Raw genomic sequence first — 18,161 nt, forward strand, 5'->3', positions numbered from 1 at the left:
GACCACACATTTTTTTCCAGCATAAAAGGAAGTGTTTTTAAAATTTGATGACATACTGGGGTGAAAACAAGTCTCAACAGATACAAAAGCTTTAGAAACGAGAACACATTCTCTGAACGCAAAGCAATTAGGTCAGCAATCAGTGACAAGAGGAAAACCTGAAACACTCTATGTGGGAAATCAAGAAAAACAATCCTGAATAACCCGTGGTGCAAAGAAGGCATCAAAATAGAAGTTGGAATATATTTAGTTACTGAACGGCAATACAAACACTGTACATCAAAACCTAAGAAAGGAAACGACAACAGCATTTGCAAGGAATTTCAGTGTTAAATGATAATTTTAAAAAGAAGAAAAGCTGAAAATATGTAAACTAAGTATCTGTCTAAAATGGTAGCAAAAGATCAAGAGACCTAAACAAAGCAGCAGAAATGAAATAACAAAAGAGAAAAAAATACACCAGAGAGAGTCAGAAAAAAACAGACCAGTTCACAGGGGAGAAAATGGATAAACGAGAAAAATCTCTGGAAATACTGATCAAAAGCAAAAGAAGGAAAGGAAAGATATACCCATCTGAATGCAGAGTTCCAAAGAACAGCAAAGGACACATAAGAAAGCCTTCCTCAGTGATCAATGCAAAGAAATAGAGGAAAACAATAGAATGGGAAAGACTAGAGATCTCTTCAAGAAAATTAGCGATACCAAAGGATCATTTCATGCAAAGATGGGCTCAATAAAGGACAGAAATGGTATGGACCTAACAGAAGCAACAGATATTAAGAAGAGATGGCAAGAATACACAGAACTGTACAAAAAAGATTTTCACGATGCAGGTAATCACAATGGTGTGCTCACTCACCTAGAGCCAGACATCCTGGAATGTGAAGTCAAGTGGGCCTTAGGAAGCATCACTATCAACAAAGCTAGTCGAGGTGATGGAATTCCAGTTGAGCTATTTCAAATCCTGAAAGATGATTCTGTAAAAGTGCTGCACTCAATATGCCAGCAAATTTGGAAAACTCAGCAGTGGCCACAGGACTGGGAAAGTCAGTGTTCATTCCAATCCAAAAGAAGGACAATGTCAAAGATGCTCAAACTACCACACAATTGCACTCATCTCACACACTAGCAAGGTTATGCTCAAAATTCTTCAAGCCAGGCCTCAACAGATTGTGAACTAAGAACTTAGAGGTGAGCAAGCTGGATTTAGAAAAGGCAGAGGAACCAGAGATCAAATTGCCAACATCCATCAGATCATACAAAAAGCAAGAAAATTCCCGAAAACAAGAGACAGGAGAAATACAAATATTAGGGAGACTTCCCAGGTCGTTCAGTGGTTAGGGGTCCGCCTTCTGACGCGGGGGGTGTGGGGGACACAGGTTCAGTCCCTGATCAGAGAGCTGAGAGCCCATGTGCCCAGGGCCCACTGGGCCCACACACCCCGACTGCTGAGCCCACGTGCTCTGGAGCCCCAGCGCCGCAACCAGAGAGAGGCCTGCACCCCCGGGGAGGGTCCCGCGAGATCTGACACAGCCAAAATTAAATAAATAAAAAGTTTTTTAAATAAAAACCTTAGGAATGAAAACATAATTAAATACGTGACTTGATTAAGTAGCTGGCAGGACATTTTATCAATAAACAGAAGCTTTATGCCAATGCATTTCAAAGCTTGCGTGAGACTGACAAATTCCTAGATAAAATACACCTTTCAAAGCTGACTCCACGAGAACCAGAAAACCTAAGCAGCTGTGAGAAGCACGGGCTCCAGGGACCTGCAGAAACAGACTTTAGAAGAAGGGGGAGCTTCCAGTGCACGAGCCTGCTACAGTTCACGAGACCCAGTGAAGGAAAAAAAGCCAAAGTAACATAGTTCTTACTTTACGTCACTAAAAAATCCAAGCGGGTTAAAGAGATCATGTGAAGATGTTATAAAAGAACATGAAGAAAATACGGAAGAATTATAAGATGGAAGTGTATTCACATAGGATAAAGAAGTCTGAGTTCTAAACAGAAGAGAGAAGACGTCGCTATCTGAGTCCAGAGTGATTCTCTCTGGGATAGGAAGGGGAGGAGTGGGAAGGAATGGAACCAAGATCTGTAATATTTTGACGTTTTAGACAATTGAATACAAGTAAGGTTAATTCAAAAGAAAAATTAGAGACAGGATCGGGGATGGCCAGGACCGTAGCTGTGGCCAGTCGCCTCCAGCCCTGCAGCCAAAGGGAGCAGGAGAGCACCAGGGGCCCAGGCCCCACGCGCCCGCAAGCCCGCCTCTCGCTCCGTGGCCTCTGTGCTCTCATCGCGCCAGCAGGCTGGGCGCACTCGCCAAGGGCCCAGGACGGTCTCAGCCCAGGACTCAGGCCCGGGGCTCCTGGGGGTGGGCAGGGAGGAGCGCGCGGCGCCTGGGTCCACGGAGGGTCTCGTTTATCCGTCGGCTTAGAGCCGCCCGAGGGGCGGGGCGCGTGGGAGCCGCGTGCAGAGTGCGGCCTGTCAGTGGGGCTGCTCATATAAATTCGCTCAGCTGCGATGCACACAGCGTTGTTCTGGCTGAGAGAAAATAGACGCCAGCCCGGCATTTCCTTGCCAACGGAGCTAAAAGCTCTCCCGGGCCTGCCGGAGGCAACAGGCAGGGGGGCCTCCTCCAAGAAGATCAGCTCTTCCGTCCGGCTCCGCCGTTCCCCAGCTGCGGGGCCTTGGACGTGGCCCACTTTGGGAGCGGACAGGACCCCTGAACACTCGGGGCTGGGGGCTGTGGTCCAAGGAAGAAGGGCTGGAGGGGCAAGTGTGGCTGGAGGGTGTGGCTGGAGCCGGGGGGCCTGGATACAGGGCAGGTGGGCAGGGTCTGGAAGGAGGGGGGCCCTCAGAGCCGGGGAGCTGGAGGAGGGGCCGGTGGGCGGCAGGGACTCGTCCAGAAGGGAGCTGGCTCCAGACAGGCAGGATGGAGTCGGCAGATGGGAGCGCGGGGCCCACTGGAGTTCAGGATGTTCCTGGAGGACGTGGGGCTCGGTGGGGGCGGCCCTCTCTTGCCTGCAGGTGACTTTACAAGGCGATGAGGCAGGTGTCTGGTCCGGGACTTGCATCCTACATTACATTAAAAACAACAACAACTTGTACAACTCAACAGTAAAAAGACAAATAACCCAATTTTAAAATGGGCAGAGGACTAGTGTTTCTCCAAAGATACACAAGTGGCCAACGGGCGCAGGAAAACATGCTCAACATCATGCGTCGTCAGGGAAATGCAAATCAAAACCAATGGGGTACCAGCAGGATGCTGCTAATCAAAGTGACAGGTAATAACAAGTGTTGGCAGGGACGTGGAGAAACTGGAGGCTCGTACGTGGCTGGCGGGGATGGAAAACGATGCGGCCGCTTTGGAAAACAGTCTGGCAGTTCTTCAGTTAAACCCAGAAATCCCATGTGCCCCAGCAACTCTACTGCGAGCTCTCTACCCAAGAGAGATGAGAGCACATCTGCACAGACTGAACGAACACCCGCGGCAGCTTTACTCACGATAAGCGGGAGGTGGACTCGGCCCAGAGGTCTGTCCGTGGGCGGGCAGATAAACAACACGCAGTCCATCCATACAGCGGAATAGCGTTGCTGTTCAGTCCCCCAGGTGTGGCCGGCCCTTTGCAACCTCGTGGACTGCAGCACACCAGGCTCCTCTGTCCTCCACTGTCCCTCAGAATTTGCTCAAATTCGTGTCCATCAAGTCGGTGATGCCATCCAACCACCTCATCCTCTGCCAGCCCTTCTCCTTTTGCCTTCGGTCTTTCCCAGCATCGAGGTCTTTTCCAGGGAGGCAGCTCTTCTCATCAGGTGGTCTAAGTATTGAGCTTCAGCATCAATCTTTCCAATGAATATTCAGAGCTGATTTCTTTTAGGATTGGTTCGATCTCCTTGCTGTCCTAGTGACTCTCAGGAGTCTTCTCCACCACAGTTCAAAAGCATCAGTTCTTCAGCACTCAGCTTTCCTTATGGTCCAACTCTGACTTTCATACATAACTACTGGAAAAACATAGCTTTGACTGTATGGACCTTTGTCAGCAAAGTGATGTCTCTGCTTTTTAATACACCATCTAGGTTTGCCACAGCTTTCTGAGGAGCAAGCGTCCTCTAATTTCATGGCTGCAGTCACCGTCCACAGTGATTTTGGAGCCCAAGAAAATAAAATCTGTCACTGCTTCCAGTGGAATATTATTCAGCCCTTAAAGGAATGGAGTGTTCATACCCGCAGCAGTGTCAGGACGCATCATGCGGAGTCAAAGAAGCCAAGCACAGAAGGCCATGTATTGTCTGACTTCCTTTCTGAGAAATGTCCAGAGCAGCAAATCCACGCAGACAGAGGGCATTCGCCGGTTGTTCAGGACCAGGAGGAGGGAACTAGGGAGCGCCTGCCAGGGAGTGGGAGGCTCCTGCTGAGGTAATACAAATGCGCTAAATTGCTCATGTAGATGGTTGCACAATACTGTGAATATACTAAAAATCACTGAACTGTACAGTCCAATGGAGGCATTGTAAGCAATGTGATTATATCTCTAAAAGGCTGTCACAAAAAAGAGAACTTCACAGTTCATCCTGTATTTGTTATCGTTACTTTGGTGTTACAGAAATTCATCAAAAACTACATACAAAACATATGCATTGGGACGTGAATGAATGTTTAAATCACTTCCTAGTTGGTTTTTCAAAGGGAGGTAGGCCATCCCCATCTCCTCCGGGTCGGTGAAGAGGACTCGGGTCTCCTGGGTTCTGTCACAGCCCGGACAGTGACTGCAGGGGTCGATGCGTGAGGTGCCGCCCCGCTAAGCCTCCCTGTCCTCAGCTGAGGGCGGCTCCCGAACCTTCCGGGCTGCCAGGGGGATGAGCAGCAATACGATATGACCCCAAAACCAAGACGCTTCCTGCAGGCCGCCCACCGCTCAGCCCCATCAGTACCCACGTGTGGGGGCCACATGGGTTTTCTGGAATGGGAGAGGGGTGGGTAAGGGCATCACCCGTCCCCATGAATTCCTGTCACTAACACAGGTAGGCGAAGTGGGGTCTCCCCTGGACAAGCTGAGCCTCGGGGGCTCCCTGCCTGGCCCCACCATCTCCCAGGGACTGCAGTCATGGCCCCTCCTCCCTGCACAGGGCTGCAAGTGATGGGCACACAAAGGATGCTGGGAGAATCTCAGATCAAGAGCACGGTGACGGCTGAGCTCCCCCTTGGCCTTCTCTCGAGTCCTCGCTCAGACACCTAGATGGGGACAAGGGGGCAGGCTGGTGAGACCGCGACGTTAAGGACAGCCTGCGGAAGAAACAGCAATACCCACAGCAAGCAGTAAGAATAATAGTCTGCTGAGGGTGCCGACCCAGACTAGGTGCTAGCTGCACGCTCTCCACAGCAGGACCCTCAGTCCCTGACGCACCCCCAGGCCCACCCCAGCTCCCACAAGGCTCCTCTCATGGGTCCTCTTTTCCTGGCACCTGCGTGCCCTCTACCACGTCTGCCGCCTCTGAGAAGCCTCTCCTGATAAGCCCCGCGACTGGCTGTCCTTGCCTTGCCTTTTCTGGGACAATCAGCTCTGCATGGGCACTCTGCGAGGGCCTCATCCCAACTGGGAAAGGCACGGAACCAGGAGGATCTTGGGCAGATGCTGCTGGGCCTGGACAGGCCTTAGTGGACAGGTGGGCAGGGCAGGGATCAGGAGGACAGAGGAGGGGAGGACGGGGTGGGGGGCGGATCCCGGGGAGAGGGAGCCCTAATGCCGAGCCTAAAGGAGCCGGCAGCTTCAGGAGCCGCAGCGGCACAGGGGCGCTGGGGAACGGCGCAGACCACTGGACCTGCCCAGGACTTGAAATATGCCCTGGAGGGCTGGGAGTCCCCGGCCTACATGCCTGGCCCCCAAGCCCCCCATCAGAGGTCGGGCGTCTGTGTGCAGGGGGCCCAGCCCCGCCTCCGGCCGTCACATGGCAGGGCGGGCCCCCGCAGCCCTGGACGGGACGCTGCGGGTCAGCCCACCTGCCTTGGGGTCAAGAGGCCGCCAGCCGTCAGCACTGGCGTCACGGGCCCCAGGGACCTCCCCGCTGCTTCCGACGTGCCCAGTCGGACAAAGCTTATTTATGTCTGTTTCTCCCTTTCCGGTGGTTTCTGTCACCACCGCTGATAGATGGGCACGTGTTGATGGATTTTTCAATCTGCTGCCCATAAAAAGATTGTATTTTGACTACTTTATGGCTTTGTTGTGGTGTGTGCGATTCTGGTGTGATAATTACTGGAGGAATAGCTACAGGCCTGCAGCAGGGCAGGGAGGGGGACGGGACACCAGGGGACCCGCACTTCCCATGGAGCCTGGGGCTCTGCCCCCTCCCCTGCCTGTTTCTAGGCTTTCCCGCCCTGGGATGAGAAGCTTCCTGAGCTCAAGAGTCTGGAGACACTCCAGGGGCCCTCAGGCTTGCTGCCTAGAGTCTGGGATGCTCACCAGCCAGGAGGGAGGCCCTGCCTGTCGACACGGGGAGGCATGACCAGAGACGGTGCACAGAAGGCACACGCGCACACACACTCACACACACATTCACACTCTCACATACTCATGCACAAACACGCATGCACACATTCTCACGCACACACACACACATTCACACTCACACACTTATGCACACACACATTCACACTCACACTTGTGCACACGCATGCACGCTCACATTCTCACACATACATTTGCTCACACACACTAGCACACACTCATTCACACACACACACTCACACACACATTCACACTCTCACATACTCATGCACAAACATGCATGCACACACACACACACGCATTCACACCCTCACATACTCATGCACAAACACGCATGCACACATTCTCGCACACACACATTCACACTAACACACTTATGCACACACACATTCACACTCACACTTGTGCACACACACGCATGCACACTCACACATTTTCACACACACACATTTGATCACTCACACACACTCACAGACACTCGCACACACTCATTCACACACTCTCACACACACTACAGACATACACACTCCCACACACTCATGCACGCACACACTCACACTCACACAACCCTGGTGGCCCTCCTCAGGCCAGCCCTGGACGCTGGCGGATCTCCCACACTGGCCAGGTCCGGGTTGGGAGCTGAGGATTTGGGGCCACACCGAGGACACCCTCGGGCTCAGAGGGCGGCTGCGTAAGGACGTTCCAGAGCCGCGGACCCTGAAGGACCAGACGCGGAAGAGCTCGTCTTGGCAGGAAGGCCAGGCCCAGGGGAGCCCTGAGTGCAGAGAGCCGGGCTGGGGGATGGGGCCGCACCTGGGACCCCCGCGTGTGGCCGGACTGATGAGACCTGGGAGCAGAGGCGGAGGCTCGGGCCTCCTGCACCCCACTCCTCAGACTCGGTTCCCTGCCCAAAAATGTGGCTCCACTGGGCCCACAGGAGAATGGTGATTTTGAGGAAACCAGCCCTCCATCGCTGGCTCCGTGCCTGGCCCTGGCTGAGCCTGTTACACATATCATGCTTTTTAACTTCTGCAAAAACCCCAAGAGGTTGGCAGGCCTTCTAACCATCTCCATTCTACAGATGAGAAGACTGAGGCCCAGGGAGGTCAGGGGCTGAGCCCCTGAGTGCTGGTCCAGGGTTCTAACCCAGGCATCAGATCCAGTCCCTTCACAGATTGAAGAAGTGAAGTGAAGTCCCTCAGTCGTGTCTAAGTCTTTGCGATGCCATGGACTGTAGCCTACCAGGCTCCTTTGTCCATAGAATTTTCCAGGCAAGAGGACTAGAGTGGGTTGCCATTTCCCTCTTTCAGAGATTGGATCCAGTAAATCTGCACACAATTCCCGGAGGGCTTCGCAAACACTACACTGCCATCCAGAGGTGGAGGCTCCTCTCCAAGCCCAGCATGTCCCCTGAGGCCAGATTCCTCCAAGCGTCCTTCTGGGCATCTCTTCCCACCTAACCGCTGGGAAAAAGCCCAGATGATTCCCAACTCCCGTTCCTTTTCAGCTCCTGAAAGCGCCCGGGGCACTGGAGCCGTGGGCCCAGCCCAGCTGGGAGCCCCACCCCCACCCCTCCAGGTCCCTATCGTCCACAGTAAAGGGGCCAGCACCTCTGCGCTGCGGGCCCCCACCCACCCCGGGTTCCGGTGCCCTGCTGGTGAATAATTTATCATCCACCCACGAGCAGGGGGAGGGCACATAAACGCCTGCAGATCTGGGGCTGGCGAGAACCCACGCCTGTGTCTGTCTTTCAGCCTTGTAAACCGTTACCCTGATCTGATCCGGGATAAACTGCCCTTCACAGAGGTGGCCGCGCTGCTCACAGACCGCCACCCGCACAAACAGCAAGGCTGCAGGTATGCAGGCTCCATCCGCCATGATTCTGAGCAGGTTGCTCCCGTCTCTAACGCAAAGGAGGAAGAAGATCCATTTCTAAACATCACAGTGCACCAGCCCGAGTCCGGGCGTCCCAGAGACGTGGGTCTGCAGGCTCTGCAGCCGCAGCGCCGGGTGCAGGCAGCCCAAGGCTCCACAGGTCCCTCCTCCGTGGCCGCTCCTCACTCCTGGCCCCAGGCCCTAATGCTGACCCCTGGGGTCCCACCAGGAGCCCAACGCTCACACCACAGGTGGAACTCCGCCGTGGCCCCCGAGACACGTGTAGGAGGCAAGGTCATCACACCCCCTCCCCACCCCAAGAGCGGCCAGGAGCAGGGATGTGACCCCAGCTCCACCCATCACAGCTCGTGTGGCCCGTGAACCTCACTCGCTGTGCCTCGGCTTCCACATCTATGAGATGAGGATGATGATCCAGTGCGAGGGCTGTGATGAGGAGTGGACTTCCCGGTGGCTCAGCTGGTGAAGAATCCGCCTGCCATGCGGAAGACCTGGGTTCGAGCCCTGGGTCGGGGAGATCCCCGGGGAAGGGGACGGCCGCCCACTCCAGCACTGACAGATCAGTGCGCAGACAAGGCACTGAGGACAGTGGGGTCATGCGCGTCTCCCCCGAGTTTGCCGTGGTTACTAGTGTTATTCAAGTTCATTCAACTGCTCCCCACAGTAGGACAGACACACTCAGTCCTCTCAGAGTGAAAATTGCAGTTTTTCCCTCCGCCACGTGGAAGGGTCTGAGACGCGTGGCTTGGGCACTGGGCTGCAGGTGACTCCGGGCGGGCTGGCGGGAGTCTGCAAACCCTAGTGAGCCTCCTCGCCCGCGGGCAGCCCTCACTCCAGTGGCGTTTAGGACGTGGAACCCCCATCGGCACAGTGTGGTTGGACACCCCACCTCCGTAGCAGAGGGTGGGCCTGAGGAGGCCTAATGGGTCCTGGGATGAGGACGTCCCTGGAGGTGATGGGGACAAAACCCGAGCTTGAAGCTCCAACCCAAGGCTTCTGCCCACAGCGGGAGATCTGTTTCATTACCCCTAACACTCCCTAAAGGGACAGAAATTAGATGTTTTTTTAAACCCAAGCCCCCGGGACGGGGAGAGCAGGACAGGGACAGAGCGCCTGCAGACGGTAAAAGCCCGGACCCTCCCGGCCCCCCGGGCCCGGGCTCCTCTGTGCCACTCGTGTGAAGCCCAGCCCAGGGCAGGGATGCGGCAGAGCCGGGCACCCGCCCCAGCCAGAGCGGCCTCTCGTGGAGGACACTCACAAGTGATCGGCTGGGTCTCCTCCTTCTCGGCTGCTGTGGTCAGTGCTGGGGCCGGACTCCAGAAGGAGGGGTGCTCCTGGGGAGCGGCCTGGGATCATCTCAGGGGACTCGCCATCTTCCCCTGGGGAAGCTGGGGCTGGGAGCCTCCCACAGGTCAGGGCTGGGACACCCCACGGCACACGCCCGCACCCGGCCCGGGGCATGGCACGCTGCGCTCACTCACTCAGTCGTGTCCGACTCTGCTGACCCCATGGACGGTAGCCTGCCAGGCTCCTCTGTCCATGGGATTCTCCAGGCAAGAATACTGAATGGGTTGCCGTGCCCTCCTCCAGGGGGTCTTCCTGACCCAGGGATTGAACCCGCATCTCTTACGTCTCCCGCGTTGTCAGGTGGTCCCACGAGGGCCACCTGGGAAGCCCACGTGGTGCACAGCAAGTACTCCAGTGAGTTTCCTGGGGCGGCTTAGATGACAGAGTGAAGTCTCACAGTCTGAGGCCAGAAGCCCTAGCCCAGGGTGTGGGCAGGGCTGGACCCCCCGAGGCCTCCGTCCTCGGCTCATCTGCGGCCGTCTCTGCCCGCTGTCCTCCCGCGGCCCTCCCTCTGTGCGTCTGTAGCTGACCCTCTCTCCTTCCAAGCACACCAGTCAGATAGGACTCTCATGCCCTCACTTGAACTCAATTAGCTCTTCAAATGCCCCGTCTCTAAATAGTCACATCCTAAGGGTCCGGGGCTTAGGACACACGTATTTTGGAGGGGACATAATTCAGCCCGTAAGCGCGCTCCATACCTGTCTGCTGGGCAGGTGGCAATGACGCCAGTGTCGAGAAACAGCCCCCGTGAGTGGACGCTCGGCGTGTGCCCGACCCCCTGCCTAGGCACCTTGTACAGCTCACTCATCGTCTCCTCAAGCCTTGAAGAGCCCTCTTTCCAGATGAGCAACCAAAGCTCAGAGAGGATCGAGAATTTACCGAAGGTCACTAGCAGGAAGCAGAGCCCAGCCAGAGCCAGGCTCCGCCGGCTGCAGTCCGGGCTCCCTCCACCACCTGGAACACCAAACAGCCAGGACACCTGCAAAACCAACGGCCCAGCTAAAAGCAGCCACCACCACAGCCTGGCACTGCTTCAAGTCCTTTATTTCCTTCACGACATTCAATGTGGTCTTCATAACAACTGTGTGAGATGGGCATCTTCCTTCCTTTTTCACCAGTGAGAGTGAGGCCAGGAAGATAACCACAGTTGGCTAACTGCTTGGAAGACAGATGGAAGGATAGTGGGTGGGTGGGTGGCTGGATAGCTGGATAGATGGGTTATTGGATAATGGATGACTGGGTGGATGGTGGACGGCTGGATAGATAGTGGATTGATGGATGGGTGGATGGGTGGTGGTTGGATGGATAATGGATGGATAGGTGGATGGGTGGTGATGGTGGGTCCTTGAATGGATGGGTGAATGAGTAGATGGGTGGTGGATGGAGGGATGGTGGATGGGTGGATACGTGCCCCATCAGATTCGGACCCCAGGCCTCCAGGGATGGCAGGGCAGACCCACTGAGATGAGGCTGGCAGCACCCCTGCTTGGCCTGGGTCAGTGCTCCTGGTTCAGCAAGTCTTCCTGGACACGGCATCACAAACAATGACAGAGCTCTAACATAGCCCAGTCGTTTCAACATGGGTAAATACCCAGATAAGGGCCACGCGACAATTTAGGCTCCCTGGAAGCAAACAGCTCTTGCGTGTTCACAGGGGCATCCAGCTCACCAGGCACACAACGGCAGCAATACGCCCGGCCACACTCACCCGCCCAAGCACCGGGGACGGCCAGTGACTGCGGCTGAGTCGGAAGGCTGCTCTCGAAGAAGCAGAGGACACCCCCCAGCCTGCCTCGTCGAGTCTGTTGAAGGAGGATCTGACCAGGCTGAATGAAGCAAACGTCCACGAAATTGCAAGGTTGCTGGTGTGAAGATGGCAGGAAGCAGACAAGCCACGTCCCCATGACGTCCCAGCAGCAAGACCATTTGCAGAAAGACAGAGGGAGGCAGTGACCAGCTCGCTCCTCTGCACCCCTGCCCCCCACCCCCACCTGTGACCCTGTCTCGGGCACCCCCATTCTCTGCAGGGTGGGCACCACACAGGGCATCTCCTTCAGATCCAGGGTGACGGGGACAGCAAAGACGGGTCTCACAACCCGGCTCTAAGTGGCGTTACAGCTTCCCAAACCCTCGAGGGGGATGAATCGGGCCCCGCGCCTGGTCCTACACCAGGCTCCGGAAACGCACGTGCGGCCAGTTAGGAACATGGGTCATGGCTGCAGCCCAGGTGAGCCTCATCAGAGACGAGGAGCTAGGGGGCAGGAAAACCGCATGTGTGGCATCTTGGGCTCTTCCTTCTCGGACGTGCTCCGACTTCAGTTACACGAGTGCCTGTGTGACCCCCAGTCTCAGGTCTCCCCCACGCCAGGCTGCCCGGCCCAGAAGCCCTTGACTTGGCTCCTCCCTGACTCTCTCCCCAGCCGCTGGCCCGGAACCCGGCACTAAATAAACGCAGAGGCTCAACGAGTAGCTCGTGAAAGTACAGGATGAATTTTGTGAAATTTATCACCAGCATATAAGGCCTCAAGGGCAAAAACCGGGCATTTTCCTTCTCGAAATCACTACAGTTTGATGTAGTGCTTGAAGCTTGACACTCCATAAATGTTTAGATTCTGAATTTAATTTGAATTTAACTGACCGGCCTGGTAAAGGAAGGAAGGAGATATTACTCATAACTGAAAAAAAATTAGAAAAAAAAATTTTTAAACAAAAACTCGAGAGCCCCTGGCTAAGCAGCCGAGAGGGGACATCTGGAGGGGAGGGTTTTCATAAGTCATTTCTTAAAAAGCCAGGCTCACCACCTCCTCCATGTCCTCATGTTTAATTAAATGGTGAAGGATCAGCATCTAGTCACAGAAGCGGGCCTGGCTACTTGGCTCTGGGAAACAGGGACCGCTCGGCCAGAGACTCCAAGAAGCCCCAACACCCCCCAGAAACAGGACGGGGCCCAGGAGGACCCTCAGGCGGGGGGCAGGGGCCACGGGCGGCCTTCTGAGCCACGACCCGAGTGGATCCGTGAGGAGCGAGGGCGGGCCTCCCAGGGTGGGCGCCGCGGAGGCCCTCCCAGCTTCACTGTGCCTGCCTGGCAGGGGCACACGTACGCGTGGGCACAGATGCCTACGTGGGCTTCCCAGGTGGCTCACTGGTAAAGAACCCACCTGCCCGTGCAGGAGACGTAAGGGATGCCCGTTCAATCCCTGGGTTGGGAAGATCCCCTGGAGGAGGAAATGGCAGCCCTCTCCAGGATTCTTGCCTGGAGAATCCCATGGACAGGAGAACCCTGTGGGGTACAGTCCACAGCATGCACAGGTGTGTGTGTAGGTGTGTTTAAGCGTGTGCACCTCTGTGTGCACGTGTGTGTGCACACAGCCAGCACTGAGCTTCTCAGCCACGTATGGTCGACAGTGCTGTGGGGGCCCCCTACCCGGGCCCGGGAGGGCTTCATCCAGAGAAGCTGCCGGAACGTGGACGGACAGACTTCAAAGGGACAGTCCGAGGAGGGAGGCAGGAGCCACTTTCACAGACCTGCTTTCTGTAAACACGCAAACTGCAGCGTAAAAGCTACCGAGACCAAGCTCAGAAGTCTGTCTCTGCTTGGCCCGTCGTCCGACGACGGGGCGCTGGGATTCCAACGGACTTCCCTTCCCCTCTTCGCTCACCCGCGTCGTCTCTGTTTCTGCGATGAGTGTGGTTGCCTCAGTTGCTTGCTAAGGTTCCAGGGGTCACCGCTCGTTGGACAAGCCCACCTGGGAAGGTCTCAGGAGCACAGGCTGTGGCGGGGCCGGGGGGCCCGGGGCGCCAGTTTGCGCTGAGTGCCTACCCTAGAGGAGCTGCGGCAGCCTTTCCTGCACGAGCCTCCCCAGGACCCAGCACGGGGAGGTCAGAGCAGAAGCACAGGGCAGACGCGACCCCCGAAGACCACAGCAGGCGGGCGGGGCAGGCGCTGGACTCAGGCAGCTCTGTCTCCCAGCCTGGCCCCTCGGCAGGGCCCCGGGAGGCTCTGGAAGCTGGGGGTCAACCCCCTGGGGTCGAGGCGTTAAGAAGGGGAGTGGGGGTAACGACGATCCTACATGCAAGGCAGCAAAGGGGACTCTGATGCAAAGAAGACTTCTGGACTCTGCGGGAGACGGCGGGGGTGGGATGAATGGAGAGAATGGCACTGAAACACGGACATGACCACATGTGAAACAGACGGCCAGTGCGAGGGGGTGCACGGAGCGGGGCACCCAGCAGGGGCACGCAGAGCCCGTCACAACAGTGTGATTACCCTCCCGTTAAAATAACTAAAAAATAATTAATAAGAGGAGGGGGAGCGGGGTCCAGGCCCACCAGTGACTCCTCTGTGTGAACCCAGACCCCCCGACAGGCGCCTGCCTGCCTGCTCAGGCGCAGGCAGTGGGCCGGCCAGGAGCCCCGAGCTGGACATGGGCCTTGAACTTCTCCCAGAAGAGCCCTGACACCCTCTCTCACAGACGCCCAGGGCCTCCCCAGGTGTGGACCGGCTGCCAGACACCCCACGAGAGACGAGGGGTGAGAGGGCAGGGCGCCTGGGGCTGCTCAGTCGCGGCCCTGGGGGCGCTGAGCTGTCTTCCTCTGCTTCTTCCACACCGCCTCCCACCACACATCCTCGCCTTCTCCTCGGCCGACCTTCCCTGAGGCCCCACCTCGCTGACACGAGGCAGACCACAGGGCTTGGGCCGTAATATCTGATGAAAATGTCATGGATGGCATAGGAGTCTCGGAGCATCAGAGCTGCAGAAACCTTTGTCTCCACTGAGTCAGAAAATAAAAAACAAACTGGCTGCTCCCCATGGCCCTGCAATCCAAACACCGTAAATTCCACAGACCACAGAGGGCCCGTGGCGGGGCCCCTTCCCTGCCTGCCTGATGACTGCAGACAGCCTCTGATTTCATCTCGCGTTTGCAGCTGGCGAATCAAACGTTCAGACCGCGTACGCTGGCTGCTCAGGCCCAGCCGGCCCGCAGCTGCACTGCCCCCAAACAGGAAGGCAGAAGACAAAGGAATCAAAGCGAAATAAATGCCAGATAAATGCAGATGTGTGACTTTAAAGATTCATAAACACCAATCCCCTCTGCAATTTATTTGGGTTTAACCAGTGAACAGACCCATCTAACTTCCTGAGAGACGCCACCGAAGCGTGAATTTTTGAGAAATCCCATTTCCTGGTTTCCCAGTGTGTGGGGTTCCTGGAGGCGGGGGGACCCCAAGCCAGCGCCGGGACCCGGGAGTCTCGCTCAAGCCTGAGCTCTCTCCTGCCCCCCACCCCCAGGCTCCGGACACCAGCTGTGCCGGGCACCCCCTGGGCCGCCCTGTGAGCACTCCAGGCCTCAGTTTCTCCATCTGTGTTGTGGGGGGATTGTGGGGGCCTTGACCACAGCCACACAAGCGGGGGATGTCACAACAGTGTGACCACCCCTGGGCGGGGGTGAGGGTGAAGTCGGGGCTACGATTCTGGGAATTCCTTCCTATTCTGCAAAAAACAGAGCCAAGTGGGGGGCCCAGAGGAAAAGATGCTGGACCCCAATATCCTCCGGCCAGAGTCACAGCGGAAGGTGGGGGGCCGGCCTCACCAAGTGAGGGGCCCAGAGGGAACAATGCCGGACCCTAATATCCTCTGGCCAGAGTCACAGCAGAAGGTGGAGGGCCGGCCTTGGGGGTGCTGGGGCAGGCACCGTGCAGGGACGTTTCAGGGAGCCGGAGCCTGTTCCCGGACACGCAGCCCCTGTGGGGCAACGCCGTCCCCGGCAGCCACGCTGGGAGCCCTGCGTGTGCAGGACGCCGGGGGCAGAGAGGCATTTACAGCGCCTGATGCGGAGTGGAAGGCTCAGTCTCCGCACAGCACTCGGGGGGCTGTTGCTGGCTGCTGGCAGGTGGAGGGGGTACCCAGAGAGCCCAGGGGGTACATGGAGGCTCAGGACCGCCTCAGCGACCGTACTTATGGGGCCAGGAGCAGACAGCCGGCCAGGGCCCGGTTGAGCTGGAGTCCAGGATGCCTGGCAGGTCGGGAGGTGTGCAGGGCCCAGGGAGGATGCCGTGGTGGTCTGTTGTGGAGCCCCTCGCCCCCTCTGGACTCATCCATCCACAATGTTCCCGCAGAGCCAGGCTCCACCTTTGGGGAAAGCGTGCGACAAGCAGAGCGAGACCAGCTGCTCACCTAGCAGGTGGGCGGGTGCCCCCCTGCTCGGAGCAGCTGGTGGGGGGGCCCTCCGAGAAGTGCCAGCCATGCTCTGCCCCCAGGCGCCCCCGTTTATCTTAAGTAAGATGGATAATCACAGCCCCCAAGAGCTGCCCGCTGGCTCTGTGGACACCAGCCTGGCCAGCTGCTTAGCGACAGGATCACCAGTTCCCGTGTACACACGCCTCCTCCCCACCACCCGCTGAGCTTGGGGCCTGGAGTGGGATCCACACTGCCCAGCACCCCTAAGGGGTCTCCGGCCCACAGACGGGGTGAGCCCTGCGTCCAGGGGAGCTGAGGATGGTGTGGGACTCAGGTCCCTGTGGTCCAGCTGGAGCAGCGGCCCCTCACCGCCCTCCCTGGGAAGCCCGCACCACCCCCACCAGCCCCTACAGGTCCACTGGGCAGATGGGGCACCTGGGCTCCCCCACTCCCCAGAGTCAGCCCGAGATAGTTGTGGGCCCAGCACGGTCCCTGCCGACAAGTGTGTCCCGTGCCTGACAAGGATGTCCACTCTGGCTCTGATCCAGCTGCTCAGGTCAGAGGACGGAACCCCACAGCCTGGGCCAGGCCTGCTCACTCACGGCCTTGCAGACTTCCCGGCCGCTGGGTCTGCTCCAAGCGGACGGGGATGAGGCTCACGTCGTGGCAGGATGTGTGCCTCTGTACCACAGCCCTTCCCAGAGATAGGGCCTGGCGTCAGCCCCCGCCCCGGCCCGACCCCCCGAGGGCACGAGCCTGACCACACGCGGAGCCACCTGGCAGCGTGCTGGGTCTGGCTCTGTGTTTCCTCCAAGAAGCGGCTCCAGGTCTCTGGGGGGCGTTGCAGAGGTTGGGGGGCTGGAGAACTGGGGACCCGGCAGTCACCCCCACCATGAGGTGGGCTCTGCCACGGGGTCTCCGTGTTCGGGCCACAATGCAGCGACCACTGGACGGATGTCCGATGTTGGGCAACGGGCTCTGCCCAGCCGGCGGGTCCAGCCCTGCTGGAGTCTGTGCCCGGTGACAGCTGGGCCCGGCCCGGGGGCCCTGGAGGTCCCACCACGCCTGGCTTCCTCCAGCTCCCGAGGGTTCCCCGCTGCGGGTGTGCAAAGGCTCTGGGCCCGAGGCTGCCGCCGGGTGGGGACCAGGCTGGAGGCCCCACAGGCCAGCGCCAGCCTGGGTCACCGTCCGCCTGGCCCCAGGTGGCTGGCAGCTCCCCCGCTGACCCCCATGTGCCTCTCCCCTTCCCGTCCCCCAGGCAGGGACGCAGGACGGCTGGGTGCTGACCTGCGGCTCCTCCCCCGCCTGTCTCTGCCCCGGGGGCTGGGGACAGGCACACCTCCCCGGCAGCAGCCCCCATTGCCCTGAGGCTGCCCAGGGCAGGCGTCCTTCCTTCCTGTTGCTGCCGCCACGGGCACGAGCCCACCGCCACGTCGCCACTCTGCATTGCTGTGCAGTTTACATCACGATGCAGTCCAGAGAGCGCCCGCCACCCCCGGGGCCTCAGCGGGGCCTCCCCTCGCCCTGGAGGCAGGTTGGGGGCGTCCAGGGCATTTCTGTGTTACTGACAAGCGACCCGAGGTTCAGACTGGACAGAGAGCAAGGCCAGGGCAGGGCCTGGTCATCTCAGAGCCCAGCACCCCCCATGGGGCCTGGCCCGGCCTCCCTCCCCAACACACACGGGCACACGTGTGCACACAGACGCATGCTCACATATGCACACTCACGCACACATCCCAGCTCCGCTAGGGATGGGTTTCCTGCTCAGAAACTAGTTCCTCCTGGTGTGAGTGGACGAAACCTACACCACGTGTTCCCAGAACCCAGGGATGAGGGGCTCCGAGGCCCCTGGGAGACGGGGCCTCTGTCCATCGCTGTGCTGAGGGTTTGCCCCTCCTGGTACCCAGGCAGCCGGATGGGGGCAAGGCAGTGCCATCTAGTGGGCACAGTGGGTACTGCACAGGTGCGTGTGTTGGGGGTCAGGCCACAAGGGTGAAGCCACAGACCCCGCCGTCGCCCAGGACAGAGGATATCCAGCGTCCCCCTCCTATGGCATGGGCTGCTCCCCGAGGACAGAAGCAGCCGCGCACAAGGCCTGAGAAGTGCCGTGGTCCAGCAGCTGGCACAACCCTCGAAAACCAAAGAACACATGGCCCGAGTTCTGTGGAGCTATGCGGGCTGGCCCACCCAAGCTCTCACACCCACGACTGCTCCTCCGCGAGAACACGGC

The sequence above is a fragment of the Bubalus kerabau genome, chromosome 11 (assembly GCF_029407905.1).
Source record: "Bubalus kerabau isolate K-KA32 ecotype Philippines breed swamp buffalo chromosome 11, PCC_UOA_SB_1v2, whole genome shotgun sequence".
Taxonomy (NCBI): domain Eukaryota; kingdom Metazoa; phylum Chordata; class Mammalia; order Artiodactyla; family Bovidae; genus Bubalus; species Bubalus kerabau.